Source organism: Dermacentor variabilis, chromosome 3 (assembly GCF_050947875.1).
Source record: "Dermacentor variabilis isolate Ectoservices chromosome 3, ASM5094787v1, whole genome shotgun sequence".
Lineage (NCBI taxonomy): Eukaryota > Metazoa > Arthropoda > Arachnida > Ixodida > Ixodidae > Dermacentor > Dermacentor variabilis.
The window spans coordinates 65,601,536-65,615,640 of record NC_134570.1 but is presented as its reverse complement, the minus strand read 5'-3'; positions in this window follow the sequence as shown (position 1 = coordinate 65,615,640).

Sequence of the window (14,105 nt, the reverse complement as noted above, 5' to 3'; positions counted from 1 at the left end):
CACTTTCTGTCGTCGTCTATAGAAGATGGGCTCTCTGCAAGCATAGCTGCAACCCATTGTGTTTCCAGAAGTGTCCATCATTTGAATGCAAGGAAGCTTTACACCTGCTTTTCCCATTCCTAGCAGAGTCTTTTTCGTTGCACGTGTGGTAGCATACCTAAGTCAGCTTGCATAAGACAATCAGCCGGAGCGAATTCTAGCCTCAGTCGCCAAACTGAATCAACTTTCCAGCTACAACTACCATCAGCACTCCTACCACGCTGAGTGCCCTGGTAGGAATATAAAACACGTTAAGGTTACATTTGGTAAAATTAAGGAACCGCGTTAGTTTGGTGTACATTAGTTTGATTGACCAATAGATCAGCAAAGAAACTGATTGAATGAAATAATAATTCTCATTCATTCATTCATTCATTCATTCATTCATTCATTCATTCATTCATTCATTCATTCATTCCGCTTGCCAAAGCAAAAGAGGGTTCATGAGAAAAGCCAAAGGGATAGCTCCCGGGAGTAATCTTAAACCGGGGTTCCATAAAAGATTAAAGAAGAGGTTTACTACGTCAATCTGCACCAGTAAATTATCTTTTTAATATATTTGCGTTCGTGTGGCGGGAAAATGTTGATCCCTAACAAAGCACATTGAGCAAGAACTTTCCTTTCTTTCATTTCACCCTAACGGCAGGCATGTTACGTCACTTTGACACCACCGGTTTCAAAATATTTTTTTAACTTAGCCCTGAGCCCGAGTTTCGTTCGCTTCGTGACGTTATATAGGCTTTAGTTATCAATATAATAGGAACTAGTCCCTAGCAGATGGTGTCAAAATCGGTGTGACGTCACCAGGAGCTGGTGCGAGAACGTCAAGGTGCCGTCGCCTCTCATCACCTGCTTTTGAGTCTTTCCTGGCATGCAAAGCCTCCGCCCTCAGCAACAAAGACCTTTCGGCGCGAAAGCGTCAAATGGCCCATTGAACGAAAAAGGCCGGCGGCGTCTGTAGCAGCCGAAAAGACACCCAAATTCCCTTTGGTTGCGGTGCTGCGTAACGAGCGCGCGCGCTCGTGACGCTGGCTCGCGCTTGCTGGCTCAGGCCTCGACGGAACAGAGCGGGCGAGAGGGAACACCTGCTGGCCGCGCTATTGCGTCAGGAGGGAGGGCGTCGCCGCGACGCCACGTCACCCTCGCTCTCGGAAGCCTGTGTTATCCCCGCGTTCCTTCACCGCGCAAGCTTTCGCCTGCATTCTCACTGATGCGCCTCTGTAAGGCCAAATCAAAACGCGCTTCTTTGCACGCGAGTGGTTCATAACTCGAAGGATCGCTCAGCGGTGTTGGACATTGATGCTTTCGCATTCACAACTCACAAGAAGTTCTCAAGTTTCCCAAGAAGAAGAAGAAGGAATAACCTTCATTAGAAAGAATGGTCCGGCAGTTTTGGTTGTGGTGGCCTCAGGTGGCGGCTCGAAGTCTTTGGACTCGGGCGGCATCTTTGTCTTGCCGGACGGCCCAGAGCTGGTCTTCCAGCTCCGAACTTTTGCGAGCCGTCTCCTAACTGACTAACACCGCTAACTTCATATTCCTGTTTGGTGACCCTTTATTAGGTACTCAAAGCTCGATTCACGAGAGGCGCCTCCACAAGCAAACATGTGACCCCGTGCTATGTTGCGGAACATCGCAGCCACTCAGACACTGAAAAAAAAAGGAATATTGCCGTAGGTAGCACTTGGTGGCCCTTGAAAAGGATTACTAACAGCCTCAATTGAAATCGGCTAGAAAAATGCCGTAGAAAACGAGGAAAATTCGTAATTTTGCAATGCGAATGAATAAGCTGAGTGTCTCATATGCAAGCTTCAGGCCATGGCCCGGGCTGCACTAAGGAATAACACGAGTGATCCCCAATTATATATCTTGCCTCCTTTTATTTTATTTCAATAACTTTCCACTGACTTAGAAAAAATTTCCAAAGAGAACACAAAACCACACCGTTCACCGAAGGCTTTAGTTCGTAGCTTAACTTTTCTTCTCGCCCGGGCAAAATTGGAAACGTGTTTGGCACAATGAAAGGACGCCCAGACTTATTGGATGGGCCCCCTTTTATGCAGCAGCGAGATTAGCGAGGCATACTCAATACCACCTCTCCAGTATTACAGCTCCATGGAAGTTCATTCACGTCTAGTCTCTTCTTTCCTGCCATCTTCTTCTTCTTCTTCTTCTTCTTCTTCTTCTTCTTCTTCTTCTTCTTCTTCTTCTTCTTCTTTCTTATTTTTGTGTCCCAACCCGCCGTTGTAGTTAAGTGGTTGCGGCATACCGGCTGCTGAGGACAAAGTCGGGGGCTTGACTCCCATAAAGGCCGCGCTTTTATGGAGGCAGTATGCAAAAAAAAAAAAAAACAGTCGTGTATTGAAACTACCTTAGCACGGTAAACAACCACTGGTTTATCAAAATTAACCCAGGGTCATCCTCTGTACAGCATCTCTTCTAGTCTCTGCACTGCTTTCGGACGTCAAACCGGGACGTAAAGCCGGGTGATTAGACTGTCTTCTTTTTTTCGGTGATAGCCTTCTGTTCTCAGAGCTGTACAGAGATGAGTAAATGTGCACGCAGAGCAACATATGTCCATATTGTGAATCTGGCCCCCGGTATAAACCAAGCTGGAAAAATAACTTTACGAAACAGTGCTGCGCTGTCAACAATTATATGTGACAAATAAAATTTTTAATTAAGATAAACGTTTTACATATTCACATTGGCGATATGGCAATTCGAGATCGCGTATCGATCCTGGATATCTTAATTTTTAGAGGTTCATTTGACGCGTAATTTGTAAGAAGGGAAAAGAGGGCAAATATAAAGATTATCGCTGATAGCGACTCAGAATAAGCTACGACGAAGGAATGCTTGGAACTAAAGACCTCTGGAACTAAAGACCAACGTTGCGTGGAAATTGTGGCCTCTATAATATACGGAACCTGAACGTTATCATTGTCTCACTTGATTAACAGCGGATGAACAAGGGAAACCTATCTGCTGCAATATCCCTGGGAATGTAGCAGTTGACAAGGCAGTTCGACAAGCACATGTGGTCTACGTCTCACTTGGAGTTCCTTGAACAGATGAGGAACTGCGACACATACTAAAGCATATTTCAGCCAGTGGTAGCGGAGCAACCTGGTTCGATCAGAATTTGAAATCTGACGTTCAATTTACATAGAGCGTTTCCTTGAATTTGAAAACCCGCCCACATTGGTTACGAGCACAACATGTGAAGCGCTGGTTCACTGTCTGCGGCTCGGTATACTACGTACACCAGAACATTTTCTGCACTAAATTTCAGAAACTGATAGTCCGCAATGCAGTAGTGGCCACGTGGATGAGGATGTGCAACACCTTCCACTAGAATGTCCACAACGAGGCACACAGCAACATTTAAAACGCAGACTAAAGGTATTGGTCCGCAGGCCCTTCAGCCCAAGAGATCTTAGGTCCATGGCCAACAAATTTATTGCCACCGTGAGTGTTAATGGTGATACAGAAACGTTTGAAAGGGAGTGACATTCTTGAAAAATATTAAGTAGGTCATTTTCATATCCTGTATAAGCTGATTGTATGTTTTTAATATGGTGTGAATTTGTTCCATTAGGGAACAAATTCTCGTATGTCTATTTTTTATTAATGTTATAATTTTTGTGTGACACGACTGAGTGTTTGGCTTACTTATATGCGCTGACCTTGAGTTTGAGTGTGATTCTAAGTAATATTTTATTGTCCGTGGCCTTCACTATTTACCTCTCTATGTGAAAAGGAATAGGCACGGCGAATTAAATGCGCCAACATCTCCTAAACACTATATATTAAAAAGATCAAGTGAAGTCTATTCGCGCAGCTTTACGCTTCGGCAAAGGAAGTCTTCTTCAAGGCCTTCCTTGGACTGCCCTTGTAGAAACGGTGACTCCCGGCACAGTCTTTTCTTGTTCATCTACTGTTAATGAATTCACAAGCATTTCTCAGCGCTCATAGCCAACGTAGTTGAACATAGCTCCTCTGCTTTCGAGGCACTTGGTTCCCTTATGCAATTCTTCAAAGCCCTGATCGTTGCTTCCGCATCGATGATATGGATATATGGTTGCATTGGCATCGACGATCTGCAGTTCGTCGATGCCCTGATGGTTGCTTTAGACGTTGTGCCAAGCTCTTCAATACTTCTTGCACGTTTCCATACCTGTCGAAGTACTTTAGTTACGCTTTCCGCATATATCGCGGCGTTAGCTAATTCAACAAGTACGTAATTATGATAGTGTTACGCAACGCCGCAGTCTTACGTCGCGCCTGGGATGTTTGTGCACTAAGTAGTCAAATATGAAATGGGCACCTCATCGATAAATAAGCAAAAATTCTTGAAGAAGTGTGAATACGGAAGTGCGGATGCATTTCTGCTCGTTACTCAGCATCTTCCCTGTTCGAGGATATGCCGCATGCTTGTTTCTATCGTTCCGCGTTGAACCACGGATAGTTCATGGTCTTCAATGAAAACTCCCAATGTTTTCTCTCTCAACAGCGCTGCTGTACCGTTGACCGTCCTTCACATATTAAAACCTACAGGATTTTTCAATTTTCTTTATTTATTCTGATAACCTTCCTTGCACGGGTGCTGTGATACCTGAAGGATATTGGTTCCGGCCTGCCATTCTATCGTAGGTTTGGTAACCTTTTATTTGAGCCCGAAGGTCGCCTTCTGAGGAAAAGAAAGGCAATAGCTGTCATTCGGAAAGAGCAATCTGTCAGTCCTCTACCTGCAACCACAGTCAGTGCTTTAGCAGTTGACGGCCTCCTAGACCCACACTATTATTCCCAACGGGTCTCGCGTTAGCTTCAGTGAAAAGGAACGTTGCTTGAATTTAACATTTCTGACAGGCATGAAACTCTGCGCAGAGTTCCAAGCTTACACACCTAAGCAACCAATGTCACCCGTTCGCAACCGTTACTCTGGCTATTTGCTGTTAACCTCCACAATACATGTTTGCTTCTTTTTTCTTCATGTGAAACGCTTCTCGTTATGTTGTAATTTCTTTCGTCGACGCTTGCTCTAGATTGATGCCGGACCTCCTTGCGCTGAGAATATGTAGCTTTTTTTGCAATCTGTCGCACGCTTCATATTTCAACGCTAGAACGTCCGCATGTTCTTCGTGATGACGCAGACAAAACAAGAACAACAATTAAGGAAACCAAAAAGACAAGTGAAAAAAAATCAGAGCGAAGTGGTGAAAGCAGACAACAAAACACAATGGCATTGTTACAATATAGAACAAAAGAGAGATATATGTAAATGGGATGCGGAATGGAAGGTTCTGCATAGAACATATAGGCCGGAGTATCCAACGCGTGCTCGCAAGGGCGTCAGTGCGCACGTATGAGCATCTTGTGTGTGTGTGTGTTTTTTTGTTTTTTTTTACCGAAAGATACAGCAGCCTCTGCCTGAGAATTGCGTAATAAATACTTTTGGGTACATGTTGGGCCATCTGAAGGGCCACTAGTAGAGAGAGAGAGAGAGAAAAGAATATGGGAAAGGCAGGGATGTTAACCAGTCAAAAGGCCGGTTGGCTACCCTACGCTGGGGGAAAGGAGAAGGGTAGGATTCCGACAAGACCAAAGGAGAGGATAGTATGAATCATAAGAGCCGAGCTTTAGGATTTATTGATGAGATTTTCATTGCGATTACACTCCGTTCGTAGTTTTGTAATTCTGCATATATTTCGCCGACTGTCAATTGCTGTTAAAAAAAACGGCATTTTCGCGGAAGTCGCGCCAGAGGATGACAGGTGATAGGTGAGAGTATCCTTCTGACACCGCTATAAGCCTCTGAACTGCCGGCACTTTTTCTCGAGCACATCTAAAGCACGAGCCGAACTGCGCTTATCAGGCAGGCTTAGCTTCGTGTATGCGTATTGCAATTACCGTATAACACTGGATACAATACACGCAGACCCGAGAACTGGCGGCACGACCTTGTCCCGCTCTTTGTGACCGTAATATACTTATTTTGTTCAGATAAATTGTTCTCACAGACTCGGCCACGGGGCCCAAGTGTGCCACAATCATCATTTAGACCAGTCGACCTTTAACCCCTGTTACGGCGAAGCCAGACCAGGTCTGGCCAGATGGGAGCTCCCAGCACACGCATCACATCATGGACGGCCTTCGCGCAGAGGTCGCCGAGAACGAAGAACCATTAGAAGAGACAACTCGATGGGATACCCGCCAGGCCATTTCGAAGGGGATTCCCGTTTTGTCATGCACACCATGCACTCGCCTTCAACAAACGACTGCGGTCCAAGCGAGTCGACTGCGTCCAAGGTGTCGTGGTTCAAACAGAAGTTCGCGGCTGAAACAGGGGATCGAGTTATACGAAAAAGAGCTGCGCCGCGACCGCCCAGAGGCGTAACGCGAGCGTTGGAAACTCCCTTGCGCAGAACACGTCTCCTGATTGAAGAAAAAAAATAAGAGAATAAGACAGCGTCGAAGAGTGATTCATGTAGATGCCATCGCTATGCTGTCGCTTCTACACGAGCGGGTTATAGTAGAACATGGTCACTAGCTCCAACAAGGGTTCTCCGTTTTGCACACAGCGCTACACAACGTACTCAACACTGCTCGCTCTTGGTTATCGCCTTCACTGACCATTTATCGCCTCCACGGTCAATCAATCAATAAATAAATAAATAAATAAATAAATGAATAAATAAATAAATAAATCAACTTTATATCCTTTGGATAGGAAGAGTACGGGACTAAAAGCTTGAGCAGCTTGACGAGGTCCCAACTCCGTTACAGTTGGCAAAACAGCAGGATGACGGTCAGTCATGCCCGAAGAGTTCATATAAATCGACGAATGTTACATAACATCGAGTAACTCAAATTCTTGTAACAAAGCAAGAAACAATGGCACTCATTTGCATAGGGTTCCAGGGTCTCCACACACACACACACACAAACACACACACACACACACACACACACACACACACACACACACACACACACACACACACACACACACACACACACACATATATATATATATATATATATATATATATATATATATATATATATATATATATATATATATATATATATATATATATATATATATATATGTATGTATATATATCACTTCCCGCCGCTCATAAACTTGTGTGTACATCACGAAGCTTTCACCGACGCAGTACCACTTGTCATTATTCATTCAGCAATGCGTTCGCTGTTCAGCAAAAGAAAGCGTTCTAGGAAAGCGTTACTCTTATACAGCAATACAGTTGCTGCCCAGCCAGCTGCCTTGTTCACGTGTGCAGGGATCAAGATCGCACGCGCAATGGGGGGCGATCCATGTAGCAATAGGCATCTCTTTTTTTTAACTAAGGCATTTTAACCGACCACCATCAATCTCTACATTTCGTCGTTTCTCATTTCGAGAGGATGCATGCTATCACAGCCTATGCGCATTCATCTCTCATATTGAAGAATTGGAAACGATAACGGGAAATAGATAAAAGTGGGCTCATTCATGGCACCATATTGTTTCGAATAAAAAAAAGCACTAGAACTAAATATTACCTCAGTGTCTACGCGTGTCATAGCACTTCATGCAGCATTGTAATGATGGCTAGTGCATGAATGGGTCTAAACTTCCTGCCTTTGTTTTTCGCGCAACCTTCTGGTTTCTTGGTTTAACTTGGTATTTTCATCTAATATTTGCTGTATGGCTATGGTTAGCCTCATCTACAATTTATATTTCTACCACAATATTGTTTTCGGAACACCACAGATAAAACGAACTAATTAGAATATCTAAATTCGTCACCCACTGTGCGTTATTGACATAAAGTCACCAAGAACTTGCAACGCATGTACTCAGAAGTGGGGATACTTGTTTACTTGGACGAAATTAGAAAACAGAATAAAGCAGTTGTGAATGCAAAACACTTTACTTCTGGGGATAATTTTTGTGAGCCTAACGCTTCACACTCTTGAACAACACAAACAAAAAATATAAGGAAACTTGAGGCCGCCTGCTCAGCAAAGCTGCGCCAAGTCGTGGAACCGTCCATGTACTACCCAAAATTCCCTTAGTGCTTCAAACGAATGCAGCTGCAGATTTCCGTCTAGTTATTTCATCAGGAACTAACTCTATGCCTCACACGGCCTGCCAACGACACACTTCAGGCCAGACTGCGCTTTTGCTCCACTGCACTTTCAATTGTTCGTCCTGTGATTGGTATTCAAATGTCACGCAAGCGAATCCTACCCGCACATTCGCGTGGGCACGCGGTGACAGTATTGTGTTTCGCAACGTAGGTGTGCCTGTGAAAACATTCCCCCGGGCTTTGGGCATTCACGTCCTGCGCAGGAGGGGTTCTCCTGACCAAGCTTTTCTTGTTTGTCACTCGTACACTCTAGTGGCTTCTCCTGAAACGACGCTGGGTCTGACTCGGCGCTGAGATAAAAAAAAAATATATACAGTGTGGCTCAGACGTCCGAAGCAGCAAAGTTTTGCAATATACGTGGAGTATCTTCCAAGTCCTTATGCTAATTTTTTTTTTCGACGAAAGGTCATTTTGAGTTTCCGAATGACTCCTTCTGCATAAAAAAAAAAAAGAAAACGGAAGGGGGGCGTGGGAACCGAGCCTTTGTTCGATGGCGTTTGTCCACCCCGCGGCTTTGTTTCCAGAAAATGGGCTTTCGCTTGCAGACGATTTACAGGCGCGGGTGAACTTTCCCGTCAAAATGGAATGGTGCTGTGAAAGGCGACGGAAAGGTCGACCAGCGCAAAGCTCTGGCACTGTGCGCAACAGCCAATTACAGTTGGCGGAGAGACGAACAAAAGGAAAGGCGCCGGCTGTGGTTCAATAACAGGAATAGCGAACTTTGGGCAAACGTCCTCCCTATTCTCCCTCCCCCGCTAACGACGGCCTGATTTAGACCTTTCAAAAAAGAATTACGACTAAATAGAATATATACATGCATTCATCTTAGGAAGTCCATAAAGTTTCGATAGTTCACATACCCTTTAGGTATATCATACAGACGTTTCAGTGGCAATGAAGTGTTTTTTATAGTGTACATAAACGATAAACCATTATAAATCCCCAACTTCATAGATCTTAGCTGGCGACTATACGTCGCATGCTTTAAAGAGGAATAGCTGTGTATGAGAGGAGTATACGTTAAGTACGAGCAAACGAGAAATATTTTAAATGTCGACATTGACTTGAGCAAGGTGTCAACATAACCAACCTCTTGACTAGGGACTGCGTAACTTATTTTCACAAAAGCTTGCAACGATGGAAAGAAATGGTAACAATAGTGAAACAAATATTATGACCTTGGAGAAGCAACTTCCAGCTTACCAAACGGCGAGCGCTCAACATTCTCTGCTCATACCGTCAGTTATTCACTAGTCGGCATCTATACTCGTATAAACGTACACTGGGTTGGTCAATTAGGCGCTCCGTAGAACACCCCAGAATTGTATACAGACTGCTATTTCTCTCTATATTTATCTGTACATAGAACATACCTGTATAAGCGTAGTTCATTAAATGTTAAAAAGCTCCCTATAGACATTCAGTCAACTCATGGTTTGCATTCTTTCGCAGCTCCACGCGCTTTAAGCGTACGAAATGTACGCAATCTGTAAATCTGTTGGAATTTTACACACTTTATGCATAAACATCTCCAACCTTTCCGTAGAACGGCGAATTAACATTTCTTACCGCATGTCGGCGTGGCTGTCGAAACAAATGACGAAATATCTAGGCTGCAGGGCGTTCGCAGAGTGCGCAAAGTGGGCACAGTTTTGCTAATTATGTAGTTGCCGGAGTTCATTACTGACTGCTACGATAGTGAACATCTGTTTTCGGTGCAACGTACGTGTTTGATGTTTGGGAAGGGGGTCACGTGGACACATGCATTCCCACAAACTATAGACCAAGGAAGAAAACAAGTGGTGAAGGAAAGGCAGGGAGATTAACCAGTTTAGCTCAACCGGTTTGCTACCCTACGCATGGGAGCGGGAGGGGGGATGAAAGATGGGGAGGAGACATTGATGGCACGTACTACGCAAGAGTGACGGACTGCAACTGACGATGTGTGTGCTGTGCTATGTGCTCTCTCTCTCTCTCTCTCTGCTTCCCATCTTTAAACTATAGACCAGTGTCACTGTCAGTGCCTTATAGAATACGAGAATCTATATATTTTTAACAGCTTAGCTGTGTTCACAGAAAATGAATCTGTTTCTTTTTCTTTTTTTTTATGAGAAAGCACCAAATGGGGGTTCATTGAGCGAAAAAGCCGGCGCCGCTCTCTAGCCGCCAAACGCCGCCTCAGTCCCCATTGGCTGCGACGCCACGTCATGAGCATGACTTGACGGAGCAGAATGGGTGAAAGGGAACCCCCGCTGAAGTGATAGCGCGCCAGGTGTTGCGTGAGGGGAGAGGGTATCGCCGCGATGCCTCGTCATCCTCACTCTCACAAGCCTGCACGTGGTTCGTATCTCTCTCTCTCGCTCTTTCTCTCGCTCACCCCCGCTTAGCTGCTATCCACGCCTGCCGGCCTTGGTGGCCGCTGCTGCTTCCTCGGTCTCTCGTTGCGCAGGATGTCGGTGGCATGTGGCGTTGCCACTGGCTCAAGTAGCACGTATCGCTATATGGCACATTACTTGCCGCAAAAAACTCGAAAGAGCGCTCAGCGGCGTTCAATTGGAGATTATTGTTTTCATTTTCACAACTCCCAAGAAGTGCTTAGGGCTCCTCAGATTTTTTTTCTTCGGCGCTCACAGATGGCTTCTGCAAACATTATTTTTGCGAAGCACAATTTCTAGTCTTCACTAAAGCTAATGTACTGAAATTTTAGTTGAGTAATGACCAGCAGCACTATAGATAAAAAATATGCGTAGTCGATGCAGATATTTCTATTGTAATATAGGGCTTAATGGAGGCGTAATTTGTTCCGGGATTGCAATAAACGAAATAATGGAAACGGGATGATAAGTAGACGGTAACAAAAAGAAGCGCCGCAGTGTTTAAAAGCAGCCCTTGAAAGTTTAGAAATTAAGTTTCCGTTATCTTGGAATAGCTGCGACCGAGCTTTTCCCGAAGCATCAACTTACAATGTACTGGAAGATCACGCGACACTGCATGTTTGGCTTTGCGACTTTAGGTGCCGAAAAAGTGAAATCCAACCACATTGTCTTTTTATCTAAGTGGAATGGTAGGCTGTTTGCCTTGTTGGTCAGCTCTCGATATTTTTCGCTCTCAATCTGTAGGTTTTGCAAGGGTAGTTTTTCCAACTTTCCATCACTCGCGATATTTAAAAATTAAAGAAAGAAAACATTTACTTTGGCGTGGTTTACATTATGCTTTCGGTTTCTGGGTACTTTCCAGTTTCACTTTAGAGCCGTGTGTTTAAATCACACACAAACATACACGCACACGAAAACAGGGAAGTATCCGCGGCAGTAACATATATAGATAAAATAGCTATAACGTGACGAAGGCGAAAATTACATTTCTGGTGGCTGACTTCCCGCCCCGTAATTCAATCGCGAGTCTGTTGAGTGGATTGCTAGGGCAATTCGATTTAGCCTCGAATTCACTAGACTATGTGCTCTAATGGCTGAAGTGTTTCCAGAGAACAACTTCCGGGGATAGGGAACGACCGAATTTGACAAAGGGCTAGAGGCGGAAGTGTGCTGAACCTCATTTGCTGTAACTTCTTCAAGAGTTTTCTTCTGAGATAAAAGCGAGCCTTCGCCATATTACTACTTAAGAGGAAGCTTTAGCTCGAGCTCAACTCCAACGCGGCCTATCCCAATATATGTAAAACGCAAGAACGCTTTTCTGAGGTAACCCCTGGACCTATTTTAATTAAATTTGTTGCTTTCGAGAAATAAAAGTAAATTGTAGTGAATGTTGGAGAGAGAGAGAGAGAGAGAGAGAGAGAGAGAGAGAGAGAAGGGAAGAAGGAAAGGCAGGGAGGTTAACCAGACTGAGTCCAGTTTGCTACCCTACACGTGGGTAGGGGAATGGGGAGTGAAAGAGAGAGAGAGAGAGAGAACTTAGGTGTAGGATGTCTATAGTCGGGAACTCTATAGTCGGGCACACCTTCAGGTAGTGAAAAGGCGCTCGAACTGCTCGAACTGTGAGGCCAGGCTCCCAAGATCTTCGCTTCCGTAAATGGCCTGTCACCCAGTCTACTCAAGGCACACTGGAGAGTCTCAGGTTGATTATCGAAGCGAGAACAGTGGCACAGAAGGTGGCTGATGGTCTCTTCACACTTGCACTTAGCGCACATTGGTGAATCCGCCATTCCAATACGATAGCTGTAGGAGTTGGTGAATGCTACTGCTACCCACAGCCGACACAGCAGTGTTGCGTCACGTCGTGGAAGATTCGCTGGTAATTTAAGTTTCAGTGATGCGTCGAGGCTGTATAAACGACACTCAGAGTGCTGTGGTGTATGCCAGTAACTTAACGTGATGGTACGAGCGAGACTACGAAGCTCTCTTGCAGCGTTGACTCTGGATAAAGGTATAAGGAGTGTCGGTGAGCCAGCCTGGGCACGTCGGGTAGCGTCATCGGCGAGGTGATTACCAAGGATGCCACAATGTCTCGGCAGCCACTGAAATATGATATCATGTCCTCGTTCAGAAGCGCAATGGCAGGTTTCGTTGATTTGTGACACCAGCCGTTCATAATTGCCACGTCGTAAACTTCGCAAGCTCTGGAGGGCTGCTTTCGAGTCACAAAATATTGGCCATTTGTTGGGCGGTTCTTTTTCAATATATTCGACAGCAGCGCGAAGAGTGGCCACTTCGGAACCTGCAGATGTCGTTACGTGTGAAGTCTTAAACTTGATGACGACCGATTGAGATGGTAGGACAATGGCGCCCGTAGAATTTTCCGAGACGGAACCATCCGTGTAAACATGGATTCGGTTAGCGTATGAACGATGCAAAAGTTCCAATGTGATCTGCTTGAGAGCCGCGGTGGTCAGGCTAGCTTTCTTCACAATTTCTGGAACAGCAAGGTACACAGGAGGCTTTTTCAAGCACCACATAGGGGATGGTGTTCTTGTTGCGGGTGAGTGCCTCAAAGACAAAGAGTGCCGGTTAGCTGCAATTGATCTGGAGAACGCTGCCTTGGGTCTTTTCTCAGGCAAGCGAGCGAGATGGTGGTCAGGCACTCTGGATATATGGCGAACATGCGCCCGGAGTGCGTCGATAGCTATATAGGTCAATATTGGGTGGTCTCCCGCGCTGGCAATTGTTGCCACAGTTGAAGCATTTCGAGGCAGCCCCATACATGTTCGAAGGGCTTGGCCTTGAATGCTCTGTAGGACATGGATGTTAGTTTTGTTAGCATTGGACAGCACTGGTGTGCTGTATCGCAAGTATCCTAGGAAGAGCGTCCTGTATAGTTGAAGCATAGGTGCCACGGATGTGCCCCACGTTTTACCGGCAAGAAACCTTAGTATATGGGAGATAGAAGTAAGCCTCTTCTTCAAGTATGATATGTGGGGGCTCCATGAAAGGTCTCTGTCTATAATAACGCCTAGGAATCGGTGTGTGTTTGCGTAGGAAATTGGTTGGTGGTCAATAGAAATGGGGTACCAGGTCATGGGCTTGTGGGTAAAAGCGACTAAGGCGCACTTCTCGGTCGAAATGCTGAGGCCTTGAGCACGCAGGTACGATGACGTTAGGGTCACTGCTTTTTGGAGCCATGCACGCACCTGGAGACGCGTAACTGCCGAGGCCCATATGCATATGTCGTCAGCATATATGTAACAGTTTACTGTATGTGGTAGAACGTCGGCAAGTCCAAGGATTGCAAGGTTGAACAAAGTGGGGCTAAGAACCCCACCCTGAGGGACGCCACGGCAAGTGTAATGGTCAGCGGTTCAGCCATCTGCACTGTGCACAAAGAAGGATCTTTGGAATAGATAGCTCCGAATCCACTGAAACATGCGTCCACCAATTCCATTATTTTCCAGGGCATCTATGATGGCTTCATGCGTTACATTATCATAGGCGCTTTTCACGTCGACGAATAGTG